The 18,694-nt window shown below is 35.9% G+C and overlaps 1 protein-coding gene across 1 annotated transcript in view; it reads right to left on the reverse strand.

Annotated features, from left to right (window-relative positions):
- The window catches only part of LOC145665055 (trophoblast glycoprotein-like), an 84,012-nt gene extending 65,598 nt beyond the window's left edge, over window positions 1-18,414 (reverse strand). Inside the window, exon 1 of the mRNA XM_081732312.1 lies at window positions 18,037-18,414. The gene's annotated coding sequence lies outside the window, so the exon portion shown is untranslated. The remainder of the gene's footprint in view (window positions 1-18,036) is intronic.
- Window positions 18,415-18,694: the final 280 nt, after the last annotated feature.

The following is an 18,694-nucleotide window of genomic DNA, read 5'->3' on the forward strand; positions in this document are numbered from 1 at the left end:
TCTGTCTCTCGAGATGGGATTTTATAATGTTTGAGGTTGGCATCACTGCTTGGACAGCGCGGAGGATCAACAAGTTAAGCAAGAGAAAAGAAATATTTTATAATTAGTGTGTTAGAAATGTGAAATCTGCGGGATAGGTTGACTTTTATAGACATCCAGTCCTCTGTTCTGCAAATATCACCTCATAATTCTTGGCTTCTAAAAGTGTCAGTTTACCATACCAACATTCTAATACTGTATTACGCGAGGTAACATAACACGGCATTTCCTTTATTGGATACCAGTTAATGAAATTCCTTTTGATAGTAGTATGCACTCGGATAGCAACAGGGTTGCCATAAGCCTTTAAAATAAGCACGGACTCTATTTCTTTTATTTATTTGGACTTTAGCGTCCCGTTCAGCACCGAGGCTATACGAGACGTGGACCTTAACGTGCAATCCGAACTACATGAGCTGTAATTGGAAATCGAACCAGTTCTCTTGCACCGAAAATGCGTACGCAAACCATATATACACGAGGAGGGTTCACGGACACGATGTTGTCCACCACAAACCCACATGGGTTTGGGATCGATCCAGGAACCCTTCGCACCAGAGGCAAAAGCTCACCACTAAGTTACCGTGGCCAGGGTTCAAGATACAAGACACAGTGGTTCAGTGGTAGAATGCTTACTTCCGATCCCTGGCCAAATATATTTGAGCTGAATAACATTGTGTTTGTGGGTTTTCTTGGAGTACTCCCGCCCCCCCCCCCATTCTCTTCCACTGATTCTTCATTATTCCCTTGACATAATCACCCGTCTCCCTTAGCATAAAGGGCATAATTGTGAGACGTTAAACAAAAACATTTCAATTTCAAATCCAGTACAGAAAATCTACACCAAAAGGGAAATTGCAGTTCTCCTGCCGTGCTAGGAGCAGCACCAGAAAATCAAAGTATACTGATTTCCTTTCTAAATACACTCGATTTTTCTCTCCATTTGTGTTTCCGCAATCTGCATTGATTGGTTTGATGGATAACACATCGTGTTCATGAGTTTCTCTTAATCCATTACTTCTAATAATTCTACTTCACTCACTGTTTTCCTAAGTAATAATAACACTGGCGTATCTGGCATATAAAATTTGGGGGGACATCAAAGAAAATGTAAAGAAAAACACAGCTTTCTAACAAGGCTGGCTAGAATATGTATTATCAAAAATAAACTAGAAAAGTAACGGTTTCGGAAGTGCTATACTTCCGAAACCATAATTTTCTAGTTTATTTTTTATAATAACTATTCTAGCCAGCCTTGTAAGAAAGCTGTGTTTTTCGTTATTCAAGATGGGCACAAGGCCACATTGTCATAATAACAAAGAAAGTGATTTAAATGGTACTACCTAGCACAATCTATCTATTATCTTCGATTCCATTTGTTACCTTTTTGCTTACCTTCACGGGCCCGTGAGACATATCAAGAACTCTGTTATAATCGTTACACAACCTGAATATTATATTCCAAATAAATAATTATTTATATGTTATTCTGTCGTTAGTAAATAAATTAAATTACTGAATAGAAAAGAATACTGAATATATTACTTCAAAATATTGGGGGGGGGCGTCCCCCTCGTCTCCCTTGCCAGAGACGCCTGTGAATAATGAAAAATGATCGAAAGTAGTAAATAAGTGTACATATTACTGGAGCTAAAGATCTTAGAGTTTTATTTAACGAACAAAACGATATTTCGACGAGGAAAGCATTGACATTTCTTTTTTTTTTTTAATGCAAGGTGTGGCGTCTACTCAAGTGATACAATTAATGTACTGGTTATGATGTCATCTGACCTTCAAAGCCGGCTTCACCTGTTTCTATGCAAAGAAGGAAGGCAAAAAATATGCCAGTTTGTCTACTTATAATGTTAAGCTTTTTTAAGATCGCACCGATACACTCACTGAAAACGACAGCAAAATTAAACGAGTCCCTTACAAGAAAACTGTGTTATACAATACACACTTCCGTTAAGCTTATTTTGTTTCTCATAAGATATCGGACATAGGCCGCAGGAAATATCAAGATATAAGCACTGGGTATATTTTATAATAGGCGTATTTGCTATTACAAGTAAGTAGTATGTGGTAATTGTTAGCGATATGTGTTAGGAGGAATCAAATATCAATAGACCAACCTGATACTTAACACTGTATTTTTTTTTACAAACAGTACAAAATTCAGTAGCGACACTTAAGGTTTTTCTGGGGGGGGGGGGGGGGGCAAGAGATGCAAGGAAAGAAAAAAGGAGCAAAGGCACTACTCGTCGTTATAGCTTATATTTCACTTCTTACTTTGAACAGTTTTGCATACACATTGTTCTCCCCGTGCGAAGAGCGGAAACTTTACTGGTAAACAAATAATTTCTTCCAACAACAACAACAACAACAAAAAAAAAAAGCTATAAATTATTATTGCATACGACCGACATTTTTTGACAATATAAAAGTTTACTTTTCTTGATTTTCTCGGAAAATGCGCATCAGAATTTATCCATAAATATGTAATTTTGTTAACCTCTATGTGATCTATCAACTAATATATATATACTAGATATACATACAATATATAATCTTTGGAGAATATTTTAGTTAACCAGAAATCAAATTTAAGATTAATGATAATTTTAGGAAATACCTCATTAGCCCTGTCTGCTGTGAAGCTGTAAATAGCAGATAATGGCGGTTTACCGCTGATTTCCATACCGTCTCTAGAACATATCGAGATCTGCAGCCCTAAGAACGAACTAAGCTCCGTAGCAAGATGACGACAGAATATGTGCACAAAAAATGAAGATGAAACCAGGGAGGTTATATCGGTAAAAATTACTCTTTTATTGCTACATTAAGCTGCCTGAAGATGACTTACATAATGTTCTAATTATTGTATAGAACAATTAAGTCGTCCAGTTCGAAAACGCCTCTTGTCCATTTATATAAAATCTCAGAAAATCAACAAAAAGTGTAGGATCAATGAGTTTTGTAGAACTGGAAATATTTGAGGAAGTTCAAGTTTTTCACATGAACACACTAAAGCACACTGAGAAAAAAAAAATTGTAGGTGGCGTACTTAAAAAGATAGGTTACATGCGTAATTCCTGTAGTTTTTGGACTTAACGTACAGCAGACGCATAACTGAAAACGCATGTTTTATAATACTTTCTGTATAAGTGTTCCATCTATAAGTACTTTCCGTATGAAACAATGTAGGCGGTCAGGATCTCACATACAAATGGACGTATATAACATATAGCTGACGAAACTAACATAAGAATATGCATGTGATATACGGAAAACTGTTGGATGTCAGACACCCTACAACAGCATGATGTAACATCTAAGGGCAGTGCCTATGTAGCATACGAATAACGTATGCTCCGTACTGATTTCTATAGTAAGCAAGACGATACCGTATATTTGTACAATATACCGCTGTCCGGAGAACGGATTTTTTTCTATACAGGGCGCCAAATTTCAGTCAGACGCACTCGCCAATCCAAAAATGGTGGTCGCCAGCATCTCTCATATACAAATTATGAGATGCCCCCTCAAGGCTGTGGGTTTGACAAAGAAGGATATTACATCAGGGCATAAAGTTTCAAAACTAGATAATTAGATTGAGGATAATCAATTTTGAATTGAACAATTCGTGCAACGCTCTCTCTCTCTCTCTGCATTGAAGTATCAGTTGTCGATTGCAATTTTCGGATCAAACTTCTTAAGTGAGGAGTCATTAATGGAGATTGTCAGCAAATCATCCAGTGTGTCACTCTTCAGTGAATTCCTAGAGGCAGTCTTAACTCTGTTGAGATTCCTGAAGCTTCTCTCACATGAAGCAGTGCTCACAGGTAAAACTTCATAAAATGTGACAATTGGAAGCAAATTTGGAATCTCGTAATGAAGGAGGGCTGAATTACAACTCTGTGAAGACTCCACTTTCCACGTCCGTTGTGAAAACTTCACATTTCCTGTTTTTCTCTCATTCGGTGACAATTTACTTCCGTGCTAAACAGAAACTGCGCTGCCCTTTAAGTTTAGGCAGAAACAATTCCTACTGAACACTGGTCGCCAGCTCTAAAGTTTTAGTCGTCGATGGCGACCTGGCGACCAGAAATTTTGCGCCCTGCACTAAAGTATTCTCAGTTCTACAAAACATGCAGATCAAACATTTTTTCTAAGTTTTCTGGGATTTGCTGTAAATGAATAAGAGCCATTTTCGAACTGGACTTCTCAATTAAACATTAGGTAAGGTTTCTTCTGTGTAACTTTCCTCAGGAACCGCCACTGCTGAAACCATGTGAATATAAGATTAAAATGCCGAGCACATACTTTCATTCTCAATACACGAGTTTTATTGATATGCATTTTCGATTGTGCAAAATTTAGCAGATGCAGTGGCGTAGGGAAGGGGGCCCAGAGGGGCCGGCCTCCCCCCCAAAGAGGTCCGACAATATACTTTGGTACTTTGATGTTTGTAATTTTTTATATATTTTTATGTTTATATATTGTTTTTTTAAATAATTTTTCTATATGTAGTACTTATAACAGCACTTGGGCCCCCCGAAACACACATCCTGGCTACGCTACTGAGCAGATAACATATGAATATATCATCGAAATACTTTCAATGCTTGCTGACCAGCAATGTCAGCTAGAAAATGACTAAGCAGAAAGAAATAAGTTGACCTCAGCAAAAAAGATGCTGCAAGTAGGACAAAGAGCACATGAAAGCCACAGTTGCCAGGTACAGCTGTAAAGAAGAGAATCCATTATTCAAACGTATATTCATGACTCAACAATGATTCTTTGTAACGTTGTAAATGTTGTAAACAACTATCCAATCAAACTCGTTTCTTCGTTCCTTACATCAGTGCAGGTTTTCTCATCAAATTACTTTTCTTCAGTAATTATTACAACTGAATTTATTATAATGACTTAAAAAAAAAAAACTAAAATATTTTTCTCACACAAATTCCAAAATGTCCCCTTCGGCAACTTCCTGTGTGATTTTTCACCAGATGTGCGGAAGAAGCCTACAAGGCGAGAGGGAGGCAGTCAAATGGACTTCATCATTAGAAGATTTACACCTGCTCTCACAGACTCCACACATCATTCGCAACTGAAAATGCAGTAACTTCGGACAAACCCAAGTATAAAATGGTTTTAGCAAAATGACACTAACCAACTTAAATCAGCTTTAGATTTGTATGAAAGAGTCAAAAATCAATGATTGTAATTTGAGGGGGCAACTGCCCCTCCAATTAAGCTCCTGCTGCTCGGTGGAGGGGCACTTCAAGATAAAACCTTCTGACGATACAAACATGAATATACAAATGAAGCAAGTACTAGGTTCACCACATCCCCAAAACAAGAAAACTCTTATATCAAACGAAAATGTGATTTGGACACATTTCAGTGAAATGTTTACTATTAGAGACCCCGGAAATAATACACAATTATTAAGGCTTTTAAGTTGTGTCAAATATTGCCCTTTCAATTTAACTAGTGCAACATGAAATGACCCACATATCAGTTCTAAAAGAACTGCAAATAAATTAATTTGCTGCTGGTACCCCTGCAACGGAACAAACATATACAGTAGGACATCGATAACTCCAAGCTGAAGGGAACAGATAAAAATTCGAGTTACCGAGTAACCAATGCTCGAGTTATCAAGGTGGCCAGAACAAAAATTCGAGATACACAGATTCCGCGTTCTCATGGAAAGTAATTATATAACATCTATAACTCGACGTTTCATTCATTCAACCTTTATAACTCAGAAGTTTCATTCATTCAACCTCTATAACTCAAAGTTTCATTCATTCAACCTCTATAACTCGGATGTTTCATTCATTCAACCTCTATAACTCGACGTTACGTTCATTCAACTTTTATAACTCGAAGTTTCATTCATTCAACCTCTATAACTCGAAGCTTTATTCATTCAACCTTTATAACTCGGATGTTTCATTCATTCAACCTCTATAACTCAGAAGTTTCATTCATTCAACCTCTATAACTCGAAGTTTTATTCATTCAACCTCTATAACTCGAAGTTTCATTCATTCAACCTCTATAACTCGAAGTTGTGAAAGTTCCTTAAATTAAATAAGATGATTAGTAGAAATAAAATACTGAGTAAAGCACAATTACAGTACACGTTAGCATCAGTAACAGGACTAGCAACAATGACAATTACGTAAAAACAGAGCTATAGCTTCGAGTTATAGAGGTCACATCAAGTGAGGTTCGAGGGTACGAAAGTTCCAGTTACCCAGGGTTTTAAATGTGACTAGCACCAATTACCCGCTTTGCTGGGTTAAATTAAGAAAAAAAATAGTAATATGTTCTATTAGTCAGTCATTTTTTACTATTATTAAAGCGCGCTTTGACATGGATCAATTTCGATTATTTTTATATAACCTCCTCCCCTCCCCATGTTGCGGGGCACGGCGTTGGAAGTGTCATTGTTCATTTCAGCGACCCTAAAAATTATGGATTCGACACTGACACTGGTCATTTCAATCATTTTTATATATCTTCCATTCCCCAAAGTTGTGGGGCTGAATTTGGATTTAAACGGCATCAGAAGTGTCACTATTCATCTCAGTGACCCCCAAAATTATCGATTCAACACTAATATCGGTCATTTTCGATCATTTTTTTAAATGTCTCTCCCCCTACCCTTCCTTTAAGTTGCACTGTCAAAGTGATACGACAAAAACTATCTCAGGTTTGAACTTCACCTAGGTTGCAAATTTGATCAGGATCGGTCTGGTGTTTCAAGAGTTATTAAGTTTTATTTATTTTTATATATCTCCAACTCCCCCCCCCCTTTCCCTAAGTTCTACCGTCAAAGTGAAATGATAAAAAACATCTCAGGCTTGAATCTCCTCTATGTGAAAAATTTGATCGGGATTGATCGCTTGGTTCAAGAGTTAAGTTTTATTTATTTTTAAATCCCCCCCCCCCCAAGGTCTATCGCCAAAGTGAATAGGTAAATACCATCCCAGGCCCGAATCTAATCTATGATGAGAATTTGATTAAGCTCGGTCGGGTGGTTTAAGCGTGATGCAGTCGCAAAGACAGTCTTTCCACACACACACACAAAACACACACACACACATATATATATATATATATATATATATATATATATATATATATATATATATATATATATATATATATATATATATATATATATATATATATATATATATATATATATCCCGGGATCGGGATCGACCGGGTGGTTCAATACTTATTAATTCACGAACATAAATCACTTTTATTTTTATATACTTATATTAATTTTTGTATATCTCCTCCTCCTCCCCCTTCCAAACGTAACTTCGCCACAGTGAAATGACAGAAAACATCCCAGGCACGAACTTCATCTATGTTGAAAATTTGATCAAGATTGATCGTTTGGTTCAAGAGTTATTAAGTTTTACTTATTTTTTATAATTTCCCCTCATCCTCCTCACCTGAGTTCTACCGTCAAAGTGAAATGATAAAAACACTCGCAGGCACAAACCTCATCTATGTTGAAAATTTCATCGAGATCGGTCCGATGGTTCAAGAGATTAGGAGTCACAAACATAATCACTTTCAATTTTATAATATAGGTTATGAAACCCTTAAATTCAGCTTATCATGGTTGTAATTTTTAAACATTGGGCTTAAGAGGTTGTTTTAACATTGAGTGTTACGCAGAGTTTGAGAGAATGTGAAAAAATTCGAGTTATCAAGGAATTTGAGTTATCGAGACCCAACTGTATTTTCCTCAGATGAAGCATGAGCTCTACTTCAGTGAAATGCCACTTGGGACTCCTAGAACTAACAAAAATGTTTATATTAAGGTTTTAAATTCGAGGAGGGGACACATTTTGTTAATTTTTCTAGGGGTTCTAAATATTAATGCTTGTCCCTCGGAAAAAGTTCACAAGTTGCGGCGCTGTAAAAACTCTCCCCTTTTTGCAGTTTCAGGAGCACTATTGCAGCCTGGACGTTTTGTTGACAATAGCGAATTCCACAACAGTTCGGAAATCCAACATAAAATAAATAAATAAATAAATAAATAAATAAAAAAATGAAGTAACACTTGTGGCTCTATGTTTGATTATCAATGGTAACACATGTACGTAAGATTCCGCCTGAGTATAGGGTCTATAGCCATGTCAGTTTCTGATGGAAACATAATTTGTGTGAACTCTCAAGAAAGGACCATTCATTTTCTGGTAGGAACAACGTGTCTGTGAGTTTTCAAGAAAAGTTCTATGTCAGTTTTAGGTGGAAACATTATATCCATGGGTTTTCCCATGGTTCTTCCGCTTCCCTGTTTACCTTCATTCCAGTAATCCTTACATATAATTTATCATCTATCCCTTTAGTCTGAATACACATGTAATGAAGGTTGTTTTTAAAAGATTGTGTTTCATTATAAGCCTCTTGAAAGCATTTTTCACAAATACCACAATATTTGATCGTCTGTATTTTGTTTAAAACTACTATCTGCTCATTTTCAGTAATAATTAGTGAGCAGTAGTTACGTAACCAGAGAAAGTTTTCTTCATTCATTAACCCCGTTTAATGTTCTAAATGAACTGATGCATAAACGTTACCAAGCTACGACAAAGTTTAAAACAGTAGCCCTAAGGAAACCATTGCCAAGGATCTGAGGCCTCATTCGGTACCGATTTTTTACGTCAAAGCAACGCAAAGTTTGAGTTTCATTTTGCACCGTAGTTATCTATATCGCTTTTTTTTTTTTTTTTCGTTGCGATTAGCAAAATTTGAGAAGGAATGAGACCCTAGTCCGTTTGGATAGCATAAGTCGCAAGTTCTTTCTGCCGAAGCTAAGACAAATTAAACTGCGACTACATATCAGTCTTGTGTACAGCATGTCTTACAGACAGGAAATTGTGTTCCAGTGTAGCACCCCTCTCATTTGATTTTGCCTTCCTCTCGTCAACGCCTGACTAAAATGTATATAAAAACCTCATAATTTATAGAAAAAAATATGTTTAAATCGAGGCCGAACTCGGTGAAGATGGGGGAGGAGAGTAAAAGAGGTTAGAACCACAAGTTTAACGTACATTTTTAAATTCGAGGCGAGAAAGTACGATTTCCGTGGGCAACACTGTTTGTGCCTCTAAGGTTAGTACTAGATGGAAGCATTTCTCGTAGCAAAAATCGTATCATCGATATCCTACCGTGTAAAGTAGCAAATTCTATACCATTTCTCATGCCATAGCATATCCTATGGCATTTCTTGTCGATAGAACCTGCTCTATTTCCTAACATTTTCCCCACCATTTCTGGTCCGATTGCAGCGCCGTGGTGTGTTAAAAGGAAGAGAAAGACTTTGTGCCAAATATCCAAGATCTTTGTTTTGTGTCGGAAATTGAATTGTAGTAAAGAAAAATGAGTTGGAGTAGGGATACTATTATTATGCTGATTGAAAAATATCAGGAACATCCTTGTTTGTACAAAGTTAAAACTCCTTTGTATCATAAGGATATGCAACAAAGGGCTTTAGAAGAAATCTCTGTTTTTAGTTTCGGAGCCATAACTGTGCTCTTCTCCAGTCATTTGTTTGTTAGGTCACGACAAGATGCTTATCAAAATGCTACCGTGTAAAAGCACCATATACTTTTGATGCCATAGATTATACGAGATTTTTGGCAGCACATCTGCTATGATAAATGCTTCCGTCTAAAACTAGCCTAAGAGCTGATGTCCACTGCCGTATTTCCCATTAGACCGACTAGGACCATGCCTAGAGCGCAAAATTTAAAAATTAAGTAATATTTTTTAGATTTTTTAATGTGAAAAAGCATTAAAAAATCAAGAGAAAGTAGAAAATTTTTACTTTGAATCTATGCAATACGCGTAATAAATATGTAAAGCGTGAAATCTTAAAAAAAATCGGAACTTTTTTCCCATTTCTTATTTTTTGTTACGCAGTTGTAGATGTAGCATCTAGTGAGTGCTATTTAACTGTAATAAATTGTTAATTCATTAATTAAGCATAATTCAGTTAAGTTTTATTTTTAAGCTAGAGATGAAGGAAAGGAGAATAACGTAATTATTGGGGGCGCCGACAGCAAAAGTGCCTAGGGGCGCCAAGCTTCTAAATGGGGCCACTGCCGATGTTTTCACACCTCATATATAGTTCGAAAATTTGCCTTGTTGGTATTCGTTAGTTCAGTAGTTCTGTTCTATGAAAGACTTTAGCGTTCATTTGCATAAATATTGAAAAAGTTCGCAACACTGTTTAAAATGGCGTATTTATGAAAATATTTAAAACGATTGTTGTTTTCCTTCTCTTTTACAGCATTGCAGCAATAGCTTTTAGTAGCTGTTATTACAACAAGTTGGAGCAATTACATGATTTAAGCAGGTTGCATACTTCAGCAATGTTTATCATATCTCCGGAACAATTTGAGGTATCGAATTGCAGCAAAAGGCAAAATAATTTATACGTCGATTGCAAACCACACAAGTAGCTAGATGTGATACTTATCTAAAAGCATTTTTTCGAAATAAGGCACTTTAAAAAAATAATCAAATTTTCAAGCCCTGGTAATTTGGTTTCTATTCATTCAAAACACGTCATACCATGATCATGATATTCAACGCTAATGTACTTTCAATGTGTATTATCCTGTTCATCATTGTGTGATATTATAGCATTCTTAGTTTGCAATACTGAATAATAAACGTGGTATTTTAAGTTTTCGTTTGACATGTTGATTTGAAATATGTAATAATCTGACATAGTGCCATTTGAAAAAAAAAATATATAACTTTATACTGGGTTGGCAACACTGTTCATCCGGTGATGTTACAAATTACCTAGGACGTTGTCCCCTCTCTCTATAGTTTCTTGATGCAAAATTTCGCTTCTCTTCCTTTTACGATTTCTGAGATATTTACTACTATCATTATAAATTGACCACACTGTATATGCCTCAATGCTAGGGTTGCCATCCGTCTCGATTTTGGAGAGAATGCCCCGCGTCTTGACGTGTCTCTCTCGGGACTTTAAAGTGTTCCGACTTTCATATTTGTTAATAAAGTTGGTATGGAACTTAAGTTTTCCCATTATTATTCAAAACAAAAAGAAACCTTACGACAGCAACAAGCAGATAATATACAGTTTACCTGGCAACAGACACTCTAAGCTCACTTTGTAATTGATGAGGATCGACTTTTCAAGACAACAACAACGAACTAGAAATATACATTTAAATGTGAGCGAGCAGCAGCTAAAGGAACAATGGCGACGAACGGTGCTGTTCCAACAAAAATTGTGAAAGTATTGGGATAGTTAACTATTTTTTTTTAACTTTGCATGTACGATACAAATAGGCGTATACACACGCTACATACTTTCCAAATTGGCCATATTTTTATTTTATATTAACATACAGGGTGTCTCAAAAGTCCCCTGACATAGGGTAACTCTGTTATTATTAGAGTTATAACAAAATGTAAGAGGAAAAAACATCTCCAAATATGATGATTCCAATCTAAAGTGAAGGATTTTTTTTTTTTTAATCGGACAAGTCGTTTAGGCTGTACTCTCTTTATGCACCCAATGTTAAATGAAAATGCAACGTTGTCATTTATCTGCACCCACAACATAAGTGAATGAAGTTACTGCATTTTACGCTAACATGTCGATGGCCAGCTCCCATTTCAAACATGCCCCCATTCAGTTTATGTTGTGGATCTAGGTAAATGGCAACGTTGCATTTTCATTCAACAATGGGCTCACAAAGAATGTACAGCCCAAACGACTCACCCGATTAAAAAAAAAAAAATCTTCACTTTAGATTGAAAACATCATATTTGGAGATGGTTTTTCCACTTGTATTTTGTTGTAACTCTGATAATAACAGAGTTACCCTATGTCAGGGGACTTTTCAGATACCGTGTATTTTATAGGGAAATGGTCTCATTTCCTTTCTCTCAATTAGATATGTATGATTTGCTCTTCAGTATGGCAACAATTATATTACATTAAAAAAAAAAAAAAAAAAAACGCTGGTGCTGCATGAAGTGTCCCTACATTTTCGTCTGCAAAGGTGGCAACTAAAGATGATTTCATAAGATTTTTTCTCTGTGGAGGGAATTTGAATGCACTGGGGGATCAAAAGTAATATTGCAAAAATACTGGAAATTTACATTAAGGACGATAGTAGGTATATACATGGTCCCGGGAAGCGGGAATTTCATGGCTCCTAGGACCCCCTTCCCGCCCCTCAACCACTTCTGACATAATCACTGGTGGCAACCCTACTCACTGTGGCTCTATAGGCTTTTGAAGTTGGCAGCATGCAATAGGTTTTGCCATTCAGATTAAAGCAATGCGCCTGCAATGCCCGTCAACCTGCTACACATCCCTCTTCTGCAAGTTGAATACGACAAGGATATCAACCTTAGTTATGCTAATATTACGGGCTCAAAACGGCCCCTAAAACGCTGAATAATAATAATAATAATAATAATAATAATAATAATAATAATAATAATAATAATAATAATAATAATAATAATAATAAAGAATGACGCTTAAAAAATCAATGACAACCAGCAAATGTACACAAAATTCGGATTAGCGCAGTGAAAGCAGCATTTTTCAAGAGTTTGTAGTTTGCAAGATTTCACTGTAGAACGGAATTGATCCACAAATATATAAACGCAATATTTTGTCGGGGGGAATTTGTGGCAAACTTGGATAAGTAGCCTAATAGATGATACCAAATGCGAATATTTTTTCCTTATAATTCCATATCCGAATTCCGAATACGCCTCATTGTGGGTTCACAAGCCTTCTAAGTCCCCAGCTCGGAATAGGTTTTGTCAATCAGATTAAAGTTAAGCGCCTGACATGTCTATCAACCCAATCGTTTTTCCCAGGAAAATACGAAACCCATATTAACTCATTTTACGTCTGCATTATCTGTGCACAATTTCATTCACTTCGCTCCACTTCTTCTTACCTTTCGGGAGTCAAATTTCAAAATTTTGGATGGGGGCTTTTGTTCCATAAAACCGATTTTCCGCAGAAAATAAAAAAAAGTTTTTTTTTTTTTTGCCTATTGTCACTCCACAAAGTATCGTTCCAATTCTTCATGTCCTTTAGGCACTTCTGATATACTGTTATTAGTATTTTTGATATTACATGATCAAAGTTTTGGAGAGGTCTGTGTCCCACCCAAATGATTTTTCAGGAAAATACGAAACCCGTATTACCTCATTTTATGTCTACAATATCTGTGCACAATTTCATTCACTTCGATTTACTTCTTCTGGCCTTTCGGGCGTCAACCTTCAAAATTTTGGATAGTTTTTTTTTTTCCCTTAAAACGGTTTTTCGCAGAAAAAGAAAACCCGTATTGGTTTAATTCTTCGTATTGTCCCTAGACAAAGTTTCGTTGCAATTCTTCATGTCCTTTACACACATCTGATATACTGTTATTAGCATTTTTGATATTACATGATCAAAGTTTTGGAGGGGTCTGTGCCCCATCCACATGTCTTTTAAGGAAAATACGAAACCCGTATTACCTCATTTTATGTCTACAATATCTGTGCACAATTTCGTTCACTTTGGTCCACTTGTTGTTGCTTTTCTGGCGCGAACTTTCAAAACTGTGGGTGGGGGCTTTTGCCCCCTAAAACCGTTTTTCCGCAGAAAAAAAAAACACGGATTCGCTTATTTCATATATAGTATCTACCTACCAAATTTTATCAAAATCGGAGTGTTACGCTTGGGAAGTGTTACTTATTAGAACTGGGAAATCTACACAAAATTTGGAATATATCAGCGAAAAAAGCACGTTTCTAGCACTTGTGGTTTTCGAGATCTCATTGTCGAAAGGATTTGCCACAAACACGCGGTATAAACTTTTCTTGTATTTTAATATATAGATAGGTACTTGTCATTTTGTCTGCATCAGGGCGATTCTCAGCGTTACGCACGGGACATTCGTACACAAAAACTGCTTTTTTAAACAAAAATGTATTTTCAAATAAAATAAAAAGTATGTCAAAATTAGGGGAAAAACTATTAGTGCATAATCAAATAAAATGAAACACTCAAAACAATTGCAAATTTGAGTTATAAGCCAAAATTGAGCGTTACGCACGGGATTCAGACGAAAAGCTCATTTGACAACTTCAAATTCATTGGACATTCTCTGCGATTTATGGCAGCATTTTCATTTTATATGCCATCACTTATGTTCCACTTATGTGCCATCACTTATGTTATATTCTCCTTACTGTGCATTATATTTTTTAAATTGGAAAATAGAATTTAATTAGCTTTACACGATGTTTTCTTTTTCGACTCACCGTTACACACGGGACGTTACGCACGGGACAGAAAAGTAACCATGCAATTGTTTGGCTGTTCTAAGACTGTTATTATCCAATATCCTTACTAAAGAGATTGGTATTTTAAGATTAACATTTGGACATTAAGAAGCACAAAAAAATTGCATCTATAATTTAATTTAAATGCATTAAATTACATTCCAAAGTATCAAAGTCGAACTTTGCTAGGCAACTCGGTTAGTGCTATTACCATGTCTTTAGGATATTTGTCTGAGTGCTGATTGGTGGCGTTGAAACCACATAATGTTGTACAACTGTTGAGATGCTCGATCCTCTGTGCTACGTACCAAATGTTGAGTCGTTTGAACGCTGCCATTGTCAGGCGAAATGCAAGAAAGTGAATTGAAGGGAAACAGTTGGTTTTTGGTTATTTGGTATGATTGTTTGTTACTTCACCACAGTAAAGATTTGCTTTAGTGTGAGTTTTGGGGGGCGCTGATTCACAGGCATGTAAATAATATGGATTCACAGGCAAGTAACTCTGTTCCAAGTAATATTGTCAGTGATGCACTGAATCGATCAACAAAAGCAATGAATGGCACTGAAAGGGCTAGAAAATTTAGACTTAAACATAGCAACAAGGTGAGACTGAAAAATAAATTGAGAATACAGCGTTATAGGCAAGTTAAAAGATTAACTCTTTTCCTCTCATGTTCCTTTTGAAAAAAAAAAAAAAAAAACGCAATCCGCATTGTTTCGTTGTTGGCCATTTAGAAGAGGAGAACACTCTAAAATGTGAAGAAGAACAAGGTAATTCAAGTTAGATTGGTTCAAGGAAAACGAAAAGATAGCCAGTGTACAGAATGATATATTCACCAAGTGATGAGAACGACATTACTTCAGAATACAACTTTGAAAACGATGTTATAATGATATTCCAATCCTTCAACTGTCGGGCTCAGAGTGGACAATATTAGAGCACGTGTATTTCTCCTAGTGAAATTTGATTGTGGTTCTTCTAGAAATAGGATTAAATATCGGTATGTATGTGTGTCTGAAAGTGATGTAGAAGAAGATGGGGACATTAGAGTAACAAATCTGAAATGCATAGACAACAGTTGTACAAAGTTTTGTTTTGATGAAAATAGCAGATTTTATGTCTCATTTGATCAAGTTTTAAATATACTTCAAGCACCTAATTTTCTGATAAAGAGTGAAAGAATATAGTAAAAAGTTGCGAATCCATTTGCCCCCTACAAGACTGTCAAACCAACTTAGATACCTACCTTTCTAATGAAAAGAAAAAAGTGCGATTTATCATGATAATTTGTTTTTAAGCTTCGTGGTAAATGTTTCTATGTAACTTAACGTAAACATTTTTGGTAGTTATGTTTAGTTATATTTGATTTAGTTTCTCTCAGCAAATTCATATTTCTTTGAGTTAATATAAAAGTTTATTCTTCACTGTTTAATCTCAATAACAATAAACACGTATTGAAATCTTAATAACTTAATTTTATTCACTTCCTTGGATAAATCTGCAAGTGTCCCGTGCGTAACGTTACGCACGGGACAACATTTCTATACCTCATAAAATACATAAGAAGGATAATAAACAAATTTAATAAGTACCACTAACAGGCTAATAATAATTCTACTTTGGAGCAAAAGTTTCAATACTTTATCCTCTGCAATTACAAAGGAAAGACGAAAAATACATGTTTTCCGTTACGCACGGGACAGCGAAACATGACATGAGAAAACTACGATTTTTGCCTACCAGAATAAAACATTAATTAAAACAAAATTGTCAAATTTTTGCCAAAGGTCCACATCTTATTTTTTGCTATTGTTCATATAATTACAGATTTAAAATTTAGTTTGAAAATTATTTGAAAATTGGGATATGTGAACAGTATTGAGCATGGTGTAGAACAGGTAAAGTTTATGTGGTCAAAACCTAGTAAATATATTTTATAAAAAGATTTTAAATGTCTCAGTATATGCTTACACTATTTCTTAATAGAAAAACATAAACACCATAGTTTCAAATTAATTTTGAAAATTTACTGACAATGGACCACTTGCCAGAGAATCGCCCATCAGAGTCAGGGGCGGATCCAGGGGGGGCGAGCAAACTTTCTTATTTTATATATAAATACACCCATTCATAAAAAGTTTGGAGCTCTTAAAAATACTTCTAAGCAAGAGCGCCCATGTTGTGGTTTCAAAGGGGAGGGGCAAGTATAAGCAACGTTTCAAATATAGTTTCAAATTTTGCTGTAACTAATGTAAAAATTCTATTGGGTTTTCGATATTCCCAATTACAATTTCCTCTTAGGGGGCGAGCGCCCCACCTTGCCCCCCTGATGGGCGCCCTTGGTTCTAAGTAGCAGTATTACTACCGACCGCCCCCCCAGAAGTCCGTCCTGGATCCGCCCCTGATCAGAGTGCATTCGTGGGAATCCAGCCGGTCCGACTCACTTTAATCTTTTGACTTTTGACCCACTAAGAAAAATCTATGTGCGCTCCTGCACTGAAGTATACTCTATTTTTAGTCAAACTTTTCATTGTGACGCAAGACGACAATATATGTATTATGTATACACTATTGTCTACAAGATATGGCCCAAAATTATGCTATTCAACTTGAGCTGAACAATGATATGCTTCAGAATAATTTTTCACGCTCAATATTAAAGAAAATAGCGAAAAAATATGGTTAAAAACTTTTTTTTCTTTTTTTTGCAATCCGATACTATTGGTTGGTCTTACTATACTTGAAAAAATTATTTATTTAGGTAATAGTATACAACAGTGCCTCATGATCTGTGCGCGTGGATACTTCCTACTGTTGCACTACGTATAAAAATGATTTTATTACATTTAGAAGTAGTAAAAATCATCCACGTGCACGTGACATGCGATATCCTATATCCTCAATGAATAATCCTTAAAAGACTGCACTTCGTGAGTCCTCGCTAAATGATGAGGTACTCTCGTATACTATATCCTTTATTTAATTAATCGCTATATACGTATATTGAAAACCCATTGTTACGTAAGCATATAATCCTAACAGTGGGATATACACTACTTGCAGATAAAAATAAATAAACAAATAAAGTGCCTACACTAATTTTATTCTACATTAAATTAAAGGACACCATGCACACGTCACTATCATGAAAACTACCAAGTCATGCTTTCCCCGCGAATAATGTCAACAAACATGAACTCCCATCAGTCTTGTTCTTCAGAAAATATCTCAGCAACTGTCAACATTGCTTTTATTACAAGGACTTAATCACGAAGACAGAGGATAATTTTCAACTAAAAATCCTTTACATGAAAACCGAATTTAGCCATAGTTATAGTTGCTTTTTGAATGAATGGTTTTAATTGAAAATTGCCAGGTGTCTTCATTAAGGAAAGTGGGAGGTTTACATTCATTCTCTAGTAACTCAGATTTTTCATTTTTTCTTTCTTTTTCTTTCTTTTTTTACTGATGACTTTCTATTGGGATAGATCATAACGATCAGTAGAGTACTTGGATCAATTTATATATTACTAATCTAATGCAAATCTAAAAGATATTTTAAAATATTTAGATTAGTTGCACATCAATGACGTAATACCACTTACCGGATGACCTCAAGAAATTATCGTGGTGCCGCGTGCATTGGACCGAGCTTCTTCCAAGGATCTTCTAGTGTATGTCAACACCACAATCAACAAGATCACATCCTGATAAGCGCTTTGGTTCTCTTTCAGTGATTCCTGCAAGCAATGCAACTTTTATGCTTTACACACACGAAACTTCCACTTCCTTTTTCTTTTTTATTTCGACAGCCACACCAAAAGCACTTGTCTGCAGTGCACAAGCACAAACCGAAGTCAACTTCTCCACAAGACACAAATTCAGCGACCTGTGCAGCGAGGGTAGACGGTTTGGCTACCTGTCCACAGTCGCAGCCTACGTGGTGTGGAGCGGTGCTTTCGTTCGTCTGCTAGGGCGGCTTAACAAAGGTGTATACACGCTACGTTGCCAGATCACCGCTACCTGACGGACTGTTTCTTCCAACTATAATGGCATTGCGAAAGATATGAGCAACAATGTGCGTTAAGGCCGTCAAGTAAGAGAGAGAGAGAGAAAGAAAGTGGTCTTATGTAAACAAATTCCGTATTACGATTACACTTCACGGTTCATGTAATTATGCAGTCATACATATTTACAATATACTCGTATTTTGCAGATGGAACTTTTAATTAATTCAAAACACTATCTTGTTCATGTGATTAA

Source organism: Thermobia domestica, chromosome 1 (genome assembly GCF_964235325.1).
Source record: "Thermobia domestica chromosome 1, izTheDome1.hap1.1, whole genome shotgun sequence".
Lineage (NCBI taxonomy): Eukaryota > Metazoa > Arthropoda > Insecta > Zygentoma > Lepismatidae > Thermobia > Thermobia domestica.